Source organism: Mesocricetus auratus, unplaced genomic scaffold (assembly GCF_017639785.1).
Source record: "Mesocricetus auratus isolate SY011 unplaced genomic scaffold, BCM_Maur_2.0 Super-Scaffold_100043, whole genome shotgun sequence".
NCBI lineage: Eukaryota > Metazoa > Chordata > Mammalia > Rodentia > Cricetidae > Mesocricetus > Mesocricetus auratus.
The window spans coordinates 7,896,808-7,918,155 of record NW_024429220.1 but is presented as its reverse complement, the minus strand read 5'-3'; the positions used below and the strand labels follow the sequence as shown (position 1 = coordinate 7,918,155).

Sequence of the window (21,348 nt, the reverse complement as noted above, 5' to 3'; positions counted from 1 at the left end):
CTCAAATTGCTCAAGCTTTCTCCAGATGGAGTTTCCATTTTCCCAAAAAGATCTAGAAAAGCTGCTGATTTGTCCCACACTTTTCTGCAGTGACAGGTTTGTATCTTGCTTTTGTTTTGTGACCCTCCTGAATGACTGATGTGACAGTGTGAGGTCAGTGACAAGGAAATGCCAATCAAGAGCCCTGGTTATAGAACCTCAACTTTGGAGCTGCATCGGTGGAACCTTTGGCCTCGCCATCCTGACTGTGGAGGAAGAAATTCATATGTGCTTACCCTGTGCCTCAGTCTAGAACTGATAATTGTGTCTCAGTGGTGGAAACAAGTAAATGGTGAGTGGGACAGTTAAGGAACCGCATGAGTAAGGGGGGCAGGGCCTCTTCTACAACATGCGACAGCAGCTTCGATCTTCATTGGGTTGTCTGTCTTACCTAGGACTCTTAAGTATTCTCTAAGCATCCTAGCAGGTAGGACTCCAGTGAAAAATAGTCTACCCTACTTGAAGTTGAGTTCTGTGAAAAGGTTTTATCGAGGAACAATTCCTCTCTTCTTCTGTGTTTAATTTTGTTTTCTGTTTTAAAGTCCCAGAGAAACTAGCAGCTTAGTACAGGTATGATGTAGCTTGTTGTCTCTGGAAATATATTGGCTAGTAACTGGACTCAAAGGTAGTGTGTGTGTGTGTGTGTGTGTGTGTGTGTGTGTGTGTGTGTGTGTGTGTGTTTGTCCCAGAGGTCAGGTATGATGGTACATGCCTATTATCCCAGCATTCTGCTGAATGGGGAGCAGCACATACTCATTCTGTGAGTCCCAGGCCAGCCTGGGCTACAGAGTGAGTTCCAGGACAGTCAGAACTACACAGAGAAATCCTGTCTCAAAAAAAAAAAAAAAGGGAAGAAAGGAAGAAAAGAAAAGAAAAAAGACAGCATAAAACGGAAATATTGTGGTGGTCAATGAGAGCTGCTTCACCAGGTAAAGGGCACTTGCTCCGTTTGCCTGGCAATTGAGTTGCTTCCCCAGAGCCTATGTAAAGGGGGAAGTGAGAAGTGGCTCCACAAAGTTGTCCTCTGACCTCCATATATCCATACTCACCTCGTGCAATGAGTAAAATAAAGTAGTGTTTTAAACTGAGAGGGAAATGTGTTGGGGGTTATGAGGAGTTGAAGGAGGGCTGAGGGGTAGATACTAAAACACATTGTACACATATCTGAAATTCTCAGAATAAATAAAAAAAAATGAAGACATCCTGAAGTTGCTCATCAAATTGTTTAAAATATATGTTTCACGTTTCCTCTTGCTGTTGACTCATGTTTGACTCTTTGCAGATGTTTGACTCCAGAAAGAATACTCTGTGTTCATTAGTATCACCAGTTACATAAATATACAGTTCATACATGTGTTACAGTGCTCATGAATGAGCTCGAATCCTTCAACTTATCCAGGGGACTTCTTTGGGGACATTTTGTCATTTGCTGAAAAGGCAGGAGAGTAAAGGGAAATACAGATGAATTCAAAGCAGGCTTACGTCATAGGGTGGTTCTCCGTTGTTTTGTTTTATTTGGCCTGCTTTGGAGCTGTTTCAGGACACATGAGGTTCTCCAGCCAGGAGGCCCTTTCCAAACCTGATTTCCCCTTGGAATGACACAGTATCTTCTCTTCAAATGTGGCAATTGTACATTTCTGTCTGGGGAGCAGCAATTGCTTTGAATTACAAACTATTTGAATAAACTAGTATCGGTTTACAAAGGCTGTGTTGTCTGTCCTGCAACCCTTTGTTGAAATCTGCTATAGTCATTTATGACAACATTCTCTTTCTCTGCCTAGCATTTGACTGCAAAGGAATTCCTTTTCTACATTTTCATTGGACCTTTTTAAGTTGTATGTAATAGAAACTTCTTTTCACCATTATATCAGCATTGGACATGAACTCCCAGTATCAGGTTACACACTCATCATTGCTTTGGAAACACTTTAAATGTGTTTTTATGGGGCTTAAGAGATGACTCAGCAGCTAAGAGCTCATCCTGCTTTTGTAGAGGACCCAGCATTTTGTAGATTACTAGCTAGCATCTACCTCCATTGGCTCACAACCTTGTATAACTCCAGCTCCAAAGGTCTGTCAGCTCTGGCCCCTGATGTCTATGGCCACCTATACTTATATACAAATATCCACACTTATGCACATAAGTAAAACTAAAGGAAAAATTTAAAACCATTTTTATATGTGTAGATGTTTTATCTTCATATGTCTGTGCACCATGAGCATGTAGTGTCCATGATGGCCAGAAGAGGGCATCATTTCCCCCTGGAACTGCAATTACAGAGGGTGTAAGCCACTGTATGGGTGCTAGGAATGGAACCAGTACTCTTAACCATGGAACCATATCTCTCCAGCCCCTAGAATCTTTTTAAAAAGTTCTTAATAACTGAAGTCAATATACATTTAGTTAAATATCCCATCCCCCACCTTTAAAAATTATTTTTTGAGAGACAGGCCCTCAATGTGTAACCCTGCCTGGTTTGAAACTTTCTGTGTAGATCAGACTGGCTTCAAACACACATATCCTTCCCTAGTGCTGGGACTAAAGCTGTTGGACACCGGACTTGGCCCTTTTCTATTTTCATTTAGTCAGGGACTCAATCCTGGTACAGCCCACCTTTAGGGTAGGTCTTCCCCTCAATGACCATAATCTAGATAATCACAGATATGCCCAGAGGTTTCTCTTCAGCGATTCTGGATCCTATAAAGTTGACAATATTAACATAATCACATCCTTTGTCATTTAATACCCAAACACATCACTTTTCGGCAATAGCCTTCAGACCCCTAACCCCAAAAGTCCATGGCCATTTCATAATGCAGAATGAATTCAGTTCAACTTCAAAAGTTGCTCGAGGCTAGCCTGGAACTGTAGAGGAACAACTCTACACCGTGAGTTCCAGAACACCCAGGCCTACACAGAGAAACCCTGTCTTGAAAAACTTTTTAAAAAGTTGCCACGATCTTTAACAATTTCAACACTGTTTACAAGTCCAAAGTCTTGGGCCTGTGAGATGGGTCAATGGGCGAATGCACTTTGTGATGCAAGCCTGAGTCCCATCCCTTAGAAGCCATGGCAGAAGTAGAGAACTGACTCCCATAAGTTGTTCTCATGGCTGGTACGCATCAACACTCAAATACACATGAAATATTTTTTATTTCCAAAGTCTTCTGATACTCAAGACACTCTCTTAACTGTACCTATGAAACTACAAACAAGTTATATTCAGTATACAATGGCACAGAATAAACCTTCCCATTCCAAAATAGATAATTGAGGTATGGCAAGGAGTGCTGGGACCAAAGTACTACTAAAAGTTTGCAGGGTAAACACCACTTCTGCAGAAGCATGTCTAGTTATCTGGAGTTTGTGATGGAGTCATCTGGGCACCAAAGCTGCTCCTGAAAAACACTCAGTTGTCCTTATTTCTGGCATCTCCAGTATCTTGAGGCCCTTTTTGCAGCCTGGACTCCACCTTTAAGGTTTCATACAACGGTCTTGCAGAGCTTCCTTGTGGGAACTCCAGCTTTCCAATCTATGCCTGACCTCAGCAGCCCTCTAAAACCATAGTCCAAGATTCCACGGTCTCCTCAGTTCTGCATTTTTTATAGCTACATGGCCAGTAACAGTCAGCTTTAAGTGGAGCCTGATCCTTTTGATCAGTTTACAGTAGCCTCTGTTCTGTCCCTGAGGAAACTCTTCCCAAGGTAGTTGCTTTCCAAGAACTAGGCAGAAGCATTCTCAGCTCAGGTGCTCTCCTTTCAAGTGAATTTGCATTTTCAAATTTTAATGGATGGGCCTTACCCTTTCCCCAGTGCAAAACAGGAGGCTTCTCTTTTTAACAGCCACAGCCTCTTTTTCTGCAACTGTAAACACACCTGCGCTCTTCCAGGAAGAACTTTCTGTCACTTCCTGCCCCACTTGTTAGTGTTTCCCACTGTAGTTATGAATAAGAATGGTGAGCGATCGCCATATCACAGCCTTCATGCTCTGACTTCAATTTCTTCCACCACATAAAGTAGTTCATCACTCCTGTGCTGAGCCTCACTTGAGTTTGTATGACATGACCAGAATGCAACTGGATTCTTTGCCATCATATGAATGACCTCTAGTCCAGTTCCCAGCGGACTCCTTCATGAACCAGGCCTCCATTTTTTACATTTCTCTTGATCCTCTGGACCATCAAGTTCTACTTGCAGAATTCGAGGGCTTTCCTAGTCCCAAGTTTCAAACTCTCCCGTATCTCCCTTCAAGCCAGTTCCAAAGGCCTGACACCCAGAGGCCAGCTTTATTATGGCGGCAGTCCCATCTCTCTGTACCAGTTTTTGTACTAGGTATTTGTCTTATTGCTGCAACAAAATATCTAACAAAAGCAACTTAAAGAAAGTGGTTTATTTTGGCTTAAAGTTCCAGGAAGTCCAGTCCATCCTGACAAGATGGCAGGGCAGCAGGAGGCAACTGGTCAATCTTATTCACATTCCAGGAGCAGAAAGTGATGAATATTTTTTGTTTGTTTTGTTTGCTTGTTTGTTTTCTCCAACAGAGATCTGTCCACCTCCTAAGAGCTAGGATTAAAGGCGTGTGCCACCACACCCAGCTGAATGTTTCTACTATTTGATTTTGTGAGATGGTCCTTCTCATCCACCCCAGACTGGCCCTGAACTTGCATTGCAGCGGAGGCTGTCTCCACCCAATCTCTCAAGTGTTGGGATTATAGGGGTGTACAACTATTTACACTCCAATATTTAAATATATACATATATATATTCCAGATACAGATATGTATGTATGTTTGTATGTATGTATGTATGTATGTATGTATGTATGTATGTATGTATATAACTGGCTGCTCAGGACAGAAGTAAGAGGATGGAAAAATTCAAGGACAGCCTGTACTGCATAGCAAATTCAAGACCAGTTTAAACTGCGCAGGGAAACTCTCAAAAACCCAAGGACTGAAGATTTGCCTAGCATTGGCAAGCCCTTGGGTTCTGTCTCTGGCACTACAAGAAACAAAACAAAATAATCAAAGACAGCAACAAAAACAATTTGAAAGCATTTCATTTTCATTTTTAAAAATCACCTACAAGTAGAACTTAATACCAAATAATAGACCTACCAATGTTTATTTCCTAGCTAACATGAATTCTAACTGAACCCAACTGGAATCTGTTTTCAATGATAATTTCTGAAGGTGGGACAACAAAAATACTGATGCCAAGATGTTTAATAAGGCTTTAGGCAGCCAGTAGAATAGACCTAGATGAAAGATTCTGGTTCAACGAATATAAAACAATAATTTAGAGCCATCATAGAGTCTATTCTAGCTGGTTTTGGGCCAGTTAAACCTAATAAAGATTATGAAGATAGAAAGGCAACTTGAAGCCAAAATAAGCATTGAGAACAAACACTATGTGTTCTCTTAATAGTAATGATATTAAATTTGTGTACTACTTGTTAAAAACACTTTTTATACAGGCTTACAATACTGTTACTTCTCCAACTATAACAGTACAAAGGTTTTGAAACACTCTTTGATAAATCCTTAACAGAGTAGTAATCTCAGCTCCCTTGTCCCCAAACCATCTTCTCAGATCTTGCATCTAAGACAAAAACTTGTGCAGGAGGAAGTTGAAAGATATTGCAGGTATAGTTGTGTTGTCAGAAGTACAATATATTATTTTGAAGTCTTTAAACAATGGCCATGAATACTTCACAGAAGCGAATCTGTCTTCTGCACCTAAAGAATTTTACTCCACAAAGTAGTAAGCCAGCAGCATCTCCCCTTTTCCAAGCCAGAAAGTGTTTTGAAGCACTTCTTTTTCTTTGATTGTTGAGACAGGGTCTCACTATATAGTCCTGGATGAAGCATTTCTTATTAGAAAAAAAAAAAGATAAGTAATTGCTGCTGTTAATCATTGAGTTAGAAGAAGATCAACGGAACTGCTCCTTCTAGTGTGAGGTCCCAAAGAAATCTGGGACAAGGCTCACATTGTCCATTGTCCTTGTAGGTCCTGCCAGCACTCCTCACCCTGCCCTGCCCTAAACCTCTCTAGCCCAGGCATGTCCTTCTCCTAGATTCTCATCCCTACATCAGCCTGCATTTCAGCTACACACTCTCTTGATCTTCAGCAGATGCCTCTGGCTGTTCTCTCCCTCACATCTACAATAAAACCTATCTCCTTGTCTACACCTTGAAGTGGTCATGTCCTCATACTCATTCACTTAGAAAACTCATTTCAAAGTTGAGTTGTAGCTGAATTCTCAAGGCACATATTTTAAGTCAGGTGACTTGAACAGACATTTGACTCATAGACAACATAAATCAAAAGCTCATAAGGTCAAAAATACACAGGTATATGTCTGTCACTGTAATATAAATCATACACTTTATGAAGGATAATGATGACTATTTATTGTGGAAGGTACTAACAAGAGAAACTGGCAACCCAGGTTGATCTCAGCGGCTTCCGAGACACAACGTTGGTATGCACCTGTAGACATGCCCAAAGTAGTCAGTGGCACAGGTATCTAATATCCCTACAGTTCCCCTTTTAGTCTAAAGAAAAGATTTAGTCTTGAAACTAAATTGTGTCAATATACAAAATGTCTCAAACATACATAAAGCATATATACATAGAAGCTGTAATGATATTTATGCATAGAAAGAAGACTTTACATAGTATGACAAATTGTAAAAAAAACCAATTATAAGTTACCATAAGATATAATACCTATATCATTCTAAGCATATCTATCCCATCTAATCCCTAAATTTATCTAAAAGAGATGCCCAAGTCTGAACACCTCCTTCCAATCCCAACCCTAAACAATTGAAAGCTAACTCTAACAGGTGTAAACTATCCTATAATATGGAAAGGGGGCATAGTATTCTCAGAATTACTTCCTGCTGAAATGGGACTACGATAACCTCATGGGATCCTGTAGGAAGAAAATGTTGGTGTAGTGAAAGTCAAGTGGACTAGTTACAACATTTGTACCCAGTCTCTGTCTGGCAGGAGATGCTTGATTGAAGTTCTTGACTAAATTCTAATCTTGATTGAAACTCTTGTCTGAGGCTCTGGCCAGAGTGTAGAAGGTGCACCATATCAGTTAATTAGTCTGGTGTTGCGTGGAGCTATGTAATCATTTGAGACTGATGTGGCTCTGGGACCAGGCCGGCAGGAAGAATCTCATTATATACAGCGCCCAACGTTGGTTGCATAAATTTCCATGTAGAATGACAAAAGCTTAAAAGGGATTTTTAGAAACGAGAACAGAAACAAGCATAGCTTCTTGGTGGCAGTGTTTTCTCGAGTGGGATCTGTTCACTAGAGACAAGCAAAGACTTGTGCGGTAAACTTATGCCTGCCATGTTGGAAAGCCAGTGGCTGAAACAGTCGCCACTTTAATTTTAGCAATATTGTTTAGCTGATAAAAGGCATGTGACCAGAAAAACAAAGATTTGCAGTGAAGTCAGATTCAGATGAAGTAAAACCTCTAAAAGGTTTACAGTATGTTTAAAAATATATGTAGGCTTGGGAGAGAAAAAGAAACAGGATAGTGGTAAAAGAAATAGAGAAGCTGGGCTGTGGTGGTGCACACCTTTAATCCCAGCACTCAGGAGGCACAGGCAAGCAGATCTCTATGACTTCAAGGCCATCCTTATGTACAGAGGGAGTTCAAGGGCAGCCAAAGTACACAGAGAAACCCTGTCTCAAAAAAGTAAAAAATAAAATTAAAAGATATAGAGTAATAAAAAAGCCACGTTAAGACGGAAAATACACAGAGAGTCTGGATACTGTATGCTATTGTATTGTTGTTCAGTTGTTCAATTGCTAAGGAAGGAACAACAACTGCTAAAATACACTTGATTATCAATGCTGCTGAATTAATCCAACTTATATATTCTAAAAATGCTTGGACTTGTAAATTTAAATATAGGTTACTTGGGAAAAGAGTTTTTCCTTGTGTTTCCGTAGAAAATGAAAAGCTGTGGATTCCTTCCAGACTTTTATGGTTTGATGAAGCAAGACCCCCTGAAGCAATGGCCCAGGTCATCCAACATCTAAAATAGCTGAGATGATGCAGCCTTGAAGACTACAAAAAACAAGAACTTAGCTAGGTTTCTGTGTTTTGTCATGATCCCCATGGTGTGGACAGAGCCCCCAACTATCAGGAAGTAGCTTGGAATGAACAACATCCAAATTCCCAAATATTGTTTATAAATTTTTGTTTTCATTTAAATGAGGTTGGTTATAAATGGTTAATGATCACAATCAATCTCTTTTTAAAGGTAAGAGGGAGGTTATAGTATAGAAATGAATACTTGTATTGGTATGGATTTTCATTTATTGATACAAATTTAAGATCGATTTTGTGATATATATATATATATATATATATACATATATATATTTCTTCTCTTGTTAGGTATTGTGCTTGTATAACTCATTTAAAAATGAAATGTATAATTAAATACAGATTATAGATAGTTACCTATAATAGTTAAAACTTACAGTTAGATTAGGTTTTCTAGATATACAGAGATGTATTTGAGATAGATAGATATTCTTCAAACCTTTCATATGGCATTTAAATGGTTTAGGGTTTTTCATGATAGTGAGACATTACTACTCCTGGCACACCAATTACATCTGAGAGGAAGATGGACATCAAAGAAACTACTTATGGAGTTTGCTTTCAACATGGCAAGACTAGCCATTTGGGCAAGAAACTGCTCTTGCCTGAACTTTTTGACTATTGCTGTATAATCTGTACATGCAGGACCCACAGAAAAGTGACTACTGAACTTGGACAGTCCTACAGGGTTCCTGCTTCATGGAAGGGTCTGCCAGACATTCTACAGGGCACAGAAAAATGACTGACAGACTGCCAATGCAGATGGGCAGTTTGAAATTTCCTGCTTTGATGAGAAGTCTGCCAGACACACTATGGCCTATGGGCTGAAGACAGATGCCCCAATGTTGCAGAGGAACTTCAGGTGACTGTACAGGTAGCAAGGCATCTCTGTCAATTCTAGTGTTTATATATTATTCTTCTGTGGTTTTTGATGGAGTTGAAGACAGATAGTTATAATTATAGTTTTCCTTAGTTATGATAAAAGATAAGCTACATATAAGACTTCAGAATCACACAGATAGGATAGATGATAAAATACTTTCTTTAAATCTTACTAAATGTTAATGGACTAAATATTGTAACTATAGTTAAAGCTTGATAACGGTTCTGTTATATATAATTTGACTATGTCAAAGTTAAAACCTTTCCTTTTATTTAGACAGAAAAGAGGAGATAATGGGGAAGTCCTTCTGTGTAAATAAAACACTGTTGGCCAATAGGGAAGCAATTTATCTGAGATTGTTTATTTTTTTCTTCATAGTTCATGACTCCAAAACAAATAAATAGAAAAATAAAAATTACAGGAAATTTGAAATACAGACAATTTGTAATATAGTCTCCTATTCAGAGTTGCCTCTAAATTAAAAACAAACAAAAAAAGCAATACCAACAAAAAACAAAAGCCCAGAGTTTCTCATATTTGGTAAATTTCACAAAACCTACAGGCCAAGCAACTTTGTTTACTCTCACACTCCAACCTTTCCATTTTGTTTTGTTTTTAGCCATTGTTATAAAACCAAGGAGACAGCTAGTATAAACCTGGGCGCTCTCTTTTCTAAAAACAGACAATACGTACATCCTAGGCAGATAAAAAAAGTCTTTTTCTTCCACATCCAGGCCATTGTTACTGCTGAGAAATGTTTTCCGAGTTCCTGTCTGCTGCAGATTGCCATGCCCTGACCATTTGTGTCTCCCAGAACACCAGCTTATTTGGCAGGGGGACAACTCAAACTGAGTCACTGATGGCCACAGCTGCTCTAGCAAGGAGCTCAGCCTCACCAAGCTTGTAGTTAGCTCAGGGCTTTGAGCGCCTGGCAGATCTCCCTTGTTACAGTCTTCCCTTCCTTTCAGCCGACCTTCTACCATGCCGGGACCTAGGTCATTAGATCATCTCCTGTCTCAGTTTGTCTCCCGAGGACTGAAGCCTTGCCCCTTTGCTGGGGTAAAGTTGCCCTGTTTTGCTTTTAGCCAGAGACCTGCCTTCCTAGTTGTCTTCCAGCAGTCCCCAACTGGCTGGGACTCTGCTTAGAGTAACTCAATTGCCCAAGAACTTTTCTAAGGTGTTAGTATACCACCTAGACTATCCCACATTCTGGCTGCTTAATTTGCTCTCCAAGGATCCTATAATTGCACGAAGCCGGTTTGTCCAGCCAGGTAAGACTCCTTGTGGTAACCTATCACCTGATCCTGGACCCACCCTCTTCCCAACAGAGGATGTTGACATGGCAGCAATTAATGCTAATTAAGAGCTTGTCAAGAACTGTCTTGGGTACTTGATGTACTTAAATTTCTTTAATTATGACTACAATGCAAGGAGAAACTGAAGTTAAAAAAGAAGTACATTAGATTGCTCAAGCTCACCCAAATAGCCAGGATTTGTCCATAGACTTGGGATGCCAAGTAAATACTCCTAAGCACAGGCCAAGGACTCTCCATGCTCACTTTGCTTCTGCAGCATTCTTATACACAGCACAGTTGTTGAGGGGTGTTTCCTTCCGGGCTGTGATGAATACCAGCCGTGCTGCTTCCCAGAAGGCCTTGGGTTTGGACAAAGGCTCTGTATACCACCCATTAGAAAAGAGTTTGCTATCTCTGCCTCTCACATTATTCTACTTGACTGGATTTAATATTGTCTTAGTTGCTTTCCTCTTGCTATGTATGGTAAAACATCTGACCCAAAGCAGCCTGGAGGACTGGGTTATTTTGCTTTTATTTCCAGGTCATAATCTGGTGTTGAGGGAATTCAAGGCAGGGAACCTAGAGACAGGGACCATAGAGGATTATCACTAACTGACTCTCTCACTGACTCACTCACTTAACTTTCTCATGAAGCCGAGGCCAATCTGCCTGAGGATGGTGCCGCCCACAGTGGGAAGTTCCTCTCACATCAGTCATTAATCAAGACAGTCTCTCACAGACATGGCCACAGAACGAACTGATTGAGGCAATTCTGTGATCCAGGTTCCCTCTTCTCAGGTCGCATCAAGTAGACAGTGAAAACTAACCAGGACAACTGCCAACAGAAATGCTTTATTGGCAACTATCAAATGCTATCTTTTTAGTGCAGTCATTTTTGTCAGACTTGTGAAACCCCAAACCTCGAGGTTGTGGATCAAAACCTTCTATTTCAGTACTGAGAACTAAAGTTAGAGAAGCCATCTCTTTTATGTTTTACAAAGAATTAATGGCAGAACTACCTTATCAGTGACTTGTTCTATTGTTATCATGAAATATATATGATAAAAGCAGTTTAAGAAAAGGTTTGTTTTTGCTTTGGCTCATGGTTTCGGGGTATAGTCATCGTGGAGGGGCGGGATGTGGTAAGATGGGGGTGGAGGTCATGACTTCGGAACTTTAAAACAGTTGTTTACGTTGTACCTACAGTCAGAGGCAGAGAGAGATGAATGTTTGCAGTCAGGACTCCAGCCCATGGAATGGTGTTATCCACATCCAAGGTGACTCCCTTCTCAATCCAATCTAGATAATAACCTCACACAGGCTTGCCTAAAGTCTAACCCAGTATAGATGTCTTCTCTGTCAGTTAGGCAGTGGGGGCTCATGCCTTTAAATCCAGCACTTGGGAAGCAGAGGTAGTCATATGTCTAAGAGTTCAAGACCAGACTGGTTTACAAAGCAAGTTCCAGGACAGCCAGGACTACACAGAAAAACCATGTTGGGGGTGAGGGGAGGTTACCTCTGCCTCTGAGCTTCAATCTTTGACATGAAGCAGCAAAGGAAGGAGGCTAACTAAAATGATAGTTAACATAGTTTGTAAGGAAAAATTTGGGGGGAGGAATTGCTGTTACCTTCTGAGTCCATATACCAGTCTAGATTTCAGAAAAATGCCGAGGTACATTTGTATAACCATCTCAACTATACCAGAAGACAAAATCAGTATCATAATAAAAGCAATGTTTGAGAGCCAGATATGACGTCTCATTCCTGTAGTCCCAGCATTCAGGAAGTTGAGGCAATATCTGGAGAAATAGCTCAACCATTAAGAGCACTTCTCTAGAGGGTCAGGGTTAGACTCAGCACTCACAGGGAGGTTTACAACTTTCTGTGGCTTCAGTTCCAGGGAAACTGAGATCCTCTTCTAGCCTCCTCAGACACCAGGCACCTGGGGAAGTGCACAGACATACCTATAGGCAAAAGACCCCACACACATGAGATTTTAAGAATTAATAATAATTAATTAATAATAAAATATTTTATTAATATTAAGGTTCATTTTTTAGGAGCACAGAAAAATGAGCAAAGGACTAAGATCACCTTTAGGACTTCATTTACTGTATACCAGGGCTCCCCAGAGAAGCTCGACTGTGGACTGATTTACTCCCTCAGCCAGCCTAGGAAGCCCATGCCTTGTCATTCTCACTTCCCAGGAAAGAAGATGAGGAGCCAGAGAGGGCGAACGACGGGTCCAAGACTACACAGAGCCAGGAGCTGGATGAAATTGTCTATGTTCAGGCTCCACACCCAAACACTTACTCCAGATTAGCCTTACTAGGAAATCGGCACAGGGCGTTTGAAGGTGCTCAGAAACACAGGATGACCTGAAACCTTTTTGTCTCAGAAGAACAAACACCCAGCAGTCACTCAGCTCATGAGCCAAGCTTGCCACTGACTGTGAAGCTTGGTGGCCCTCCATGAACTGTTCAGGGTGGGTCACTTTGCCACTCTCGGAGTGCTTTGTAACCATTTATATTCCTGAATTTAAACCTTCGAGCACAAAAGGTGCAGAGAAACATGGGAAAGGAATCAATTAAAACTAACAATAAACTTTGGCAATTTTCAATTTTTGTTGCATAACTCCTTGCTTGGGAAGAAATGCTCAAAAATCAACAAAAGAGTAAAAAAACAGGATGTTAAAAAGCACTTTTATTATTATGTTTTCAGAAGTTTACTGCCAGACTTAGACCACTCCTGCCAAAAATAACTGTTCTCTCCCACGACCTACACAATTTTGCATTTGCCGGAAATTTGTTAGCATTTTTCTACATGAAGCCATAGTTTATTAAAAAAAAAAAAAGACTGTCCCAGACATTAGCAGAAGAACTAAGGCCCTACAGTCCCAGGAGATTTTAGTTCTGAGATCAGGATCTGAAATGGAGACTCTTTGGTGAGCTCACAGTTGTTATGGGTATATGACTGAAGGGTTCTACTCTGTGGGCTAGTAACACGAAGATGTGGGAAGGACCTGGGACCTAGAACCAAGCAAAACTGAGCTCAGATCCCGGGTTAACGGATTCTAGTGGTGTGACCCTTCTGCACCTCTACCCTTGTCTGTAAATGAGAAGCACAGGACCATTCTGTGGAATGGTCGTAAGGATTAAGGAGGTACTGAGTAAACACCCTATAAGGAGGTGGGGACATGTGCTGAGTGTCATCTATTTCCAGTACAAACAATGGCTGCATGCGTGCTGCTCAGCAAAGTGTGGGAAGCAGAAGTGAGGGTTGGACAGGCACACATGTGGATGCTAAGAAGAGACAGAGGGAAACCAGGATGAGTGAGGGTTAGGAGACCATTATTCTAGGTCCTTCGTGGACTGGAGAGTACCCACAAAGCTGATGAAAACATCAGCAAAGCTCATTATCAAGTCTAGAAAACACTCTACAGTCTGAGGGTTAATAGAGGAGAGGAGATAATGCAGATATATGGACAAGTGGATAGCGCTGGAACTCAGTGTACTTAAGGAAGCTGTAACTCTTGCTTGTGCTAAATGGCTGTGCTGGTGGCCTCCTGGCAAGCCTGCAGGGAGCTCACAGACAGAAGATGCCGTATCTGAGTCCTCACCATTCCTTATGGAGGATCTCTCCTTGATACATCCTGTTTACTAGCCCTTGGGAAAGAAATGGTGTGTGTGTGTGTATACTCCTATTGTTATAGTGGGGAAGAGAAGGACCCTGAGTCTTACAGTTGATTTCCGATATAACTGAAAAGAACCAAATCAAGGTTACCCCTGAACCCAGAGAAAGACAGTTATTAGCCATTGCTTATACTGGGAATGACTGACACTTAGCATTCATTCCCACCTCTGTCTAGAGCACCCTTCTGTGTTGAAGAGGCTGAAGATTTGAAGACTACATTTTCCAGGCTTCCTTGCCAGTATGGTTATGCAAGTCACTTGTGAGTTTCAGAGGTAAAGCAGAAATGATTAAGCTACCTTTCTTGGCTTATTTGGTCAAGTTTTGTGATTGTTACCAAGTACCAGGGGGAAATTGTCTCCGGCTCTTCTGCTCTTGGCCACACTTGCCTCCAGTGGGGACTTCCTACAGGGCTCTCTTCCAGGCCCATCTCCGCTGCCCTCTGCTCTGCAGTTGCCTTTGAAGACCTTGTGTAGGCACAAGGTGCTGTCGTCTGTCCCCTCACCCCATCCCAGCATGCCACAGTTTGGGAATAGAAGCAGATACCTGTAATTCTAACCCTTAGAGGAAGCGACAGATAGCGGGAAGTCAGGATGCATGAGTTTGAGGCCAGCCTGGGCTATGTGAGAGCTTGTTTGGAACATAAAAGCAAAATCATGTACCAGAGGAGTGAGGCAGAAGAATCCTGGGCTGGAAGTTACTTAGGGAAGCCTTGGTTTAAAATCTGTTCTCACAAATTCCCAGTTGGTATCTAAAACTCCCTTTTCCCTCAGTTACGTCCTCAGTAGCTTTCCACTCCAGGGTCTGGAAGATATTTTTCCAGCCTCCACCAACACCACATTCTTGGAACCCAAGTTTAGCCAAGCACTGTCCCTCCAGCTCATCAGCTTGCCAGGTCCCAGCATGTCCCAAACTTCCTGAGTCCACGTGTGGTTGAAATGAGCCATGGTGACATTAGTCATGTTTATTGTTGATTGAAAACAAGGATATGTGGTAGTCAAGGCCTTACTGTGGTTTCTGACTAACTATAACAAGTTAGTTGCTCACTATGACAAGACTATGAAAATGACCAAAATAGACATTGTATATGCAGTAAAAGTAGATAGGATAAGAGATTAGACTCTTCTCTGTTTATAGTAAAAAAAAAAAGTGGCTTTTTCTCCCTTACTATAATGAAGCCATGTGCATATCTTACTCAATATCACATGAGTGTTTTATTTTAACATTGGGTTTTTATATTTAGCCCAGGCTGACCTCAACTCATGATCTTCCTATCTCAGTCTCCCAAGTGCTAGGATTACAAGCATTTATCATCAAACTCAGCCCATTAAAATGACAAAGTTAGGCCTGGGGGATGGCCCAGGGGGTAAGGATGTTCAGTACATAAGCAGCCACAGGTATCTGGGTCCCATCCCAGAACCATGTGAAAAATCATGGTCACACAGGCAGCTCTAACCCCAGGGTTGTGAGAGGCTGAGGCAGGAGGATTACTAGGGCTTGCTGGCTCTCAGTCTATCTGAAGCAGCAAGTTCCAGGTTCAGTGTGAGATTCTGTTTCAAAGGAATAAGGCAGCCAAAGATAGGGCATGACAGTCCCCTGGCCTCTGCCTGTGTGGCCTCTGCCTGTGTGGCCTCTTCCTGTATGGCTTCTGCCTGTAGTGAGCACAGATTCCACCACACCCCCAACAAAGTGCTCAGTTGATAAGACCCCTGCTTGACAAGCATGCACAAAGCCCCAACACTTCATAAAACCAGGAGTGGTGGTACATTCCTGTAATTCCAGCACATGGGAGATGGAGGCAGGATGACCAGAAATCCAATATCATTCTTGGCTACATATCTAGTTCAAGGTCAGTCTAGACTACCTGATACAAAACAAAAAGTTTTACAAGGATACAAATAACATTTCATACAAATTGCCAACTTAAAATGTACACTTGAATGACTTTAGTCACAGAATTGTGGAACCATCACCACAAACAATTTTAGGACATTTTGATCAGCTTCCAAAGAAGCCATATATCCAGAAGCCTTTATACCCATATCCCTCCACAGACCTTAGGCAGACATTAATTCTACATACTTTACTTTCTTAATAAAATTGTTTAGATGCATTAATTTTATTTTAACAAGTATATGAGTATTTTTCTTGCATGTATGTGTGTGCACCACACGCATACCTGGTGCCCAGGAAAGTCAGAAGAGAGCATTAGATCCCCTAGAATGGCAGTTCCAGAGCATTGTCAACCTCAATTGTATATGTGGGTGCTGAGAACTGAACCAGAGTCCCATGCAAGAGCAACAAGTGCTCTTAACCATAAGATGCATCTCTAGCCCATAATTCATGACATTTTCTATAAATGGGAACAGATAGTGTCTACTTTTAGTAGATTTTTTCTTTTTTCTTTTTTTGGTTTTTCAAGGCAGGATTTCTCTGTGTAGCTTTGGAGGCTGTCCTGGAACGAGCTCTGTAGACCAGGCTGGCTTCGAACTCACAGAGATCTGCCTGCCTCTGCCTCCCAAGTGCTGGGATTAAAGGCGTGTGCCACCAATGCCCGGCAGATTTTTTTCTTATAAATGCAAAATAAGCATAGCCCTTGTTATGAAAATCAGATGAAAATGATTGCCAGGTAAATTTGACTTACACCAAAGAAGGACCTAAGAGGACTCTAGTGAGCAAGGCATTTGCATATCAAGATTCACTGAACATTCAGTCTGGCAGTCTGGGTGTTTGTCCAGTTTCCTCCAAGTTAGCTGTATTCTTTAAAGTGTGGTTTTTGAGGGAAATTAATTCCAAAACTATTTGCAAAAATTCTCTCATGGAGGTTGTATGAGTCAGCTGTCTCATCAGTGTGATGAATTAGCTGGTAAAAGCAACTTAAGTAATAAAGGGTTTACTTTGACTCACAGTTTAAAGAAACACGATCCCTGTCCTAATTAGGGTTTCTATTGTTGTGAGGAGACACCATGACCACGGCAACTCTTATGAAGGAAAATATTAAATTGTGGCAGGTTTATAGCTCAAAAGTTTATTCTAGACATCTGTTCCACTATGTTCATAGCAGCATTATTTGTAATAGCCAGAACCTAGAAGCAACTTAGATGCCCCTCAACTGAAGAATGGATAAGGAAAATGTGGTTCATTTACACAGTGGAGTACTACTCAGCAGAAAAGACAATGCAATCTTGAAATTCGCAGGCAAATAGATGGCACTAGAAGAAACCATCCTGAGTGAGGTATCCCAGTCACAAAAAGACAAACATAGTAAGTGCTCACTCACATATGGATTTTAGACATAGAACAAAGGATTACCAGCCTACAGTCCACACCTCTAGAGAGGATAGGAAAGATGGAGAACCCTAAGAGAGACATACATGGACCCCCGGAGAAGGGGAGAGGGGCAAGAACTCCTGAGCTAATTGGGAGCATGGAGAGAGGGGAGAGAAAGTTAGGAGAAAGAGAAGGGAAGAAGAGGAGGACATTGAAGGAGCAGGAAGATTGAGTCAGGGGAAGAACAGAGGAATAATAGAGGGAGCCATTACAGGTTTAAAGAGAAATCTGGCACTAGGGAAACGTCCAGAGATCTACAAGAATGACCCCAACTAGTAATCTAAGCAATAGTGGAGAGGCTGCCTTAAATGCCCTTCCCCTATAATGAGATTGATGACTACCTTAAATGCCATATTGGAGCCTTCATCCAGTAACTCATGGAAGCAGAAGCAGGCAACCACAGATAAACACTGAGCCAAATGCCTGAAATCCAGTTGCAGAGAGGGAGGAGTGATGAGCAAAGGGGTCAAGACCAGGTTGGAGAAACCCACAGAAACAGCTGACCTGAACAAGGGGGAGCTCATGGACCCCAGACTGATAGCTGGGAAACCAGCATAGGACTGATCCGGACCCCCTGAACAAGGGTGTCAGTTTGGAGGTCAGGTTAATCTATGGGGCCTCTGGTAGTGGATCAGTATTTATCCCTAGTATATGAATGGACTTTGGGAGCCCAATCCACATAGAGGGATACTCTCTCAGCCTAGACACACAGGGAAGGCCTCACCCTCCCTGGGGAGCAAAAAGGGGATAAGATAGGGGGTTGGTGGGGAGTAGGGGAGGAGGGGAGGGAGAGGGAACTGGGATTGACATGTAAAACAAGCTTGTTTCTAATTTAAGTAAAAAAGAAAACAGAAAAAAGAAGTTTAGTCTATTATCACAACGGTAGGAAGCATGGTGGCATGCAGGCAGACATGGTGCTTGAGAGGTAACTGAGAGTTTTACATCCAATCAGCAGGCAGTAGGAAGAGACTGAGACAGTAGGCCTGGCTTGAGCATCTGAGACCTCAAAGCCTGTCCCCAGTGACCACTTCCTCCAACAAGGCTACACCCACTCCAACAAGGTCCCACCTCCTAATAGTGCCACTCCCTATGTGCCTATGGAGGACATTCTTGTTGTTTTGTTTTTCCAGACAGGGTTTCTCTGTGTAGCTTTGGAGTCTATCCTGGAACTTGCTCTGTAGACCAGGCTGGCTGGCCTTGAACTTACAGAGATCCATCTGCCTCTGCTTCCCAAGTGCAGTGAGCGGAAAGAGGGGTGGAGCCAGAGAGAGCCAGAGGACTGCAGTGAGAAGGAGGGGCAGAGACAGTGAGAGCCAGAGGACTGCAGTGAGAAGGAGGGGCAGAGACAGTGAGAGCCAGAGGACTCAGATAATCACTGTGAGAAGGTGTATTCTGGCATGACAGGCATGTTGCACCCATGAGATCTTGACAACATGGTTATCTGTACCAGTTGATATGGCAGCATAGTGTGAAAGGTTCACAAGACTCCACCCCTAGTTGAATAGCTAGATCATTAATGACAGCTGAGAGAAAGAAAGGAGAGTGAGTTTTCTTCAGGGACAAGCACTCTGATAAGTTGTCCAAGCCTAAGTAGTCAGTGTTAAACACACACACATATAGACAACACTAACTGGACACAGTAGTGTGTATGTGAGCACATGAGTACACATGCATTCGAGTGTGTGTATAGATGAACAGGTCAGGAATTTGAGATTGAGAATGGTGGCGGGGGTGACATTAGAGGAGTTGGAGGGGAGAGGGAGAATGGAAATAGTATAAACACAGTGTACTCAAGTATGAAATTCTCAAAAACTGAAAAAAATGTGAGGGCTGGAGTGGTTAAGAACACTGCTCTTCCAGAGGACCTGGGTTCAACTCCCAATAAATGCACATGGCAGCTCACAACCCTTTTAACTCCAGTTCTAGGAGATCCAATGCCCTTTTTAACCTCCAAGAGCACCAGGTATGTAAGTGTATGTTGGGCCTAAGAAAGACTCGGGTGCGAGGCCCAGTGTAACCTCCTGAGCCTGGCTAGAGTTTGGTGACCTGTCTCTGACCTGTAACCTCCATGTGGGAGTGTCCCCTACCTAGCTACCTGCCTGCTTGGTGGAATACTATTGGCCCTTACTCCTCATGTCACCTTACCCTATCCTAAGATTCGCATCCCCTACCTCAGCCCTGTATAAGTTCCTGCGTGTTGGAATAAATCAAGATCCTGCTTCGACAGACTCCCGACTTAGTGTGTGTTTTTTCCCGGTAACTAATGGGGGGAGGGTAAGAGTCATCCACTCACCATCCCGCTCAGCCCCAGGAAGAGACCCAGACAAGCTTGACCAGCCCTTCCCCTGCTCTATCTGCCAGAGGAGGAAAGTGTAGGCAAAATATTCACATACATAAAATAATAGATAAATAAAATTAAATAATATTCATAAGCAATGAGGTAGGGCACATGGGGGCTATAAAATCTAGTGTACGTCTTGGGAGATCACAGTTTCTGAGCCTAATCCCATAGTTAAGAATCCAATTCATTTTCCCCCCTTTCCTATGTCCTGGCTACCTGCTGCTGGTGGGATAGCTAATCCAGTTCTCCACCAATTGCAGCATTCAGGATATCAGGCCTGCACCTCACCTGGGATACACAATAGAGCTGACTCTGTTGACAGGGGTGCTTATCAGCCAGCCCTGAGAATTTGAGAGATCTGGTCCCATCCCTCATCTGCCATAGGTGGTGGGCAAGGGAGAGATGCCCCTCCCGCCTCTGTCCCTCACTGCTGTGACAGGTAGGAGAGCTGTCCTTTCCCCGCCCAGCTGCACCTCATACGGGCAGCACAGTAGAGCTGGCTCTGGCGGTGTTGGTGTGGGTGAGCGGGCCTGAGGCGTGGGATTGGGAGAGTCAACCCCGCTCCTTGCTGCTTATGGCATAGGGTGAGCTAGCTGGGGCAGTGCTGGTGGTGAGGATGAGGGAGAGCCGACAGGCTCACCAACCCAGAAACCACCCAGACCCAGAGTAGACCCATCCCAACATCCACCCCATCTGTGATCTGCTGTAAAGAGGCTGGTCCTGAGGCAGACTCCCACAGCTAAACACCGAGCTGAACTCAAGGAACCCAGCGACAGAGAGGGAGGACTGATGAGCATAGGGGTCAAGACTGGGCAGGTTTAACCCACAGAAACAGCTGACCTGAACAAGGGGGAGCTCTTGAACCCTAGACTGATGGCTGGGAATCTAGCATGGGACTGATCCATGTCAATAAGGAGGCCTAGGCAATCTATGGGGCCTTGGGTAGTAGATCAGTATTTATCCCTGGCATACAAATGGACGTTGGGTGCCCATCCCACAATGAGGGATGCTCTCTCAGCCTGGACTCTTGGGGGAGGGCCTAGGCCCTGCCCTGGATAAAATGGCAGACTATGGATATCCCCCCCATGGAGGGCCTCACCCTCCCTGAGGAAAAGCATGGGGATTGGGGGAGGGTGGATGGGGGATTGTTGGAAGGGCGTGGGAGGAGGGGAAGGAGAGGGAGCTGGGATGGACATGTGAAACAACCTTGTTTCTCATATAAATTTAAAAATTAAAAAAAAAAGAGGCTGGTCATGTAGATCCAAAGCTGCAGGGTTTCCATAACTCAGGGAAACAACAGAATAAGCAAGAGAAGTCCCAGTGAGGGCCCAGTATTTTTAGTGTAGCAGAAGCCAGAGGCCTAGAACCTGACCAAAGACTCATTGCAATGAACACTTGCAAATAAAGATGAATGGACTAAAGGCTATAATGTGTGACTCACTGTGTCACGCTACACAAGATTTTTCTTTCCTTTTTTTTTTCTTATGAATTTTATTTTATCTTTGCAGGTAGGTTCCAAAGGCATAGGGCAAAAATGAAGGGGCAGGGACATGATTGGGATTGATGTGCATGATTTGAAATCCACAAAAAAAATCAATAAAAGCTAAAATTAGAAAACTAACATCCAACT

The 21,348-nt window shown here is 42.6% G+C and overlaps 2 long non-coding RNA genes across 2 annotated transcripts in view; one reads left to right on the top strand and one right to left on the bottom strand.

Moving 5' to 3' along the window:
- The window catches only part of LOC121135846, a 37,461-nt gene that overhangs the window by 11,260 nt on the left and 4,853 nt on the right, over positions 1 to 21,348 (bottom strand). The gene's annotated exons all lie outside the window — the stretch shown is intronic.
- On the top strand, positions 9,437 to 12,977 carry LOC121135847. The gene is made up of 2 exons (XR_005872969.1): positions 9,437 to 11,634; positions 12,418 to 12,977. It is a non-coding gene; the product is annotated as an uncharacterized LOC121135847 (long non-coding RNA).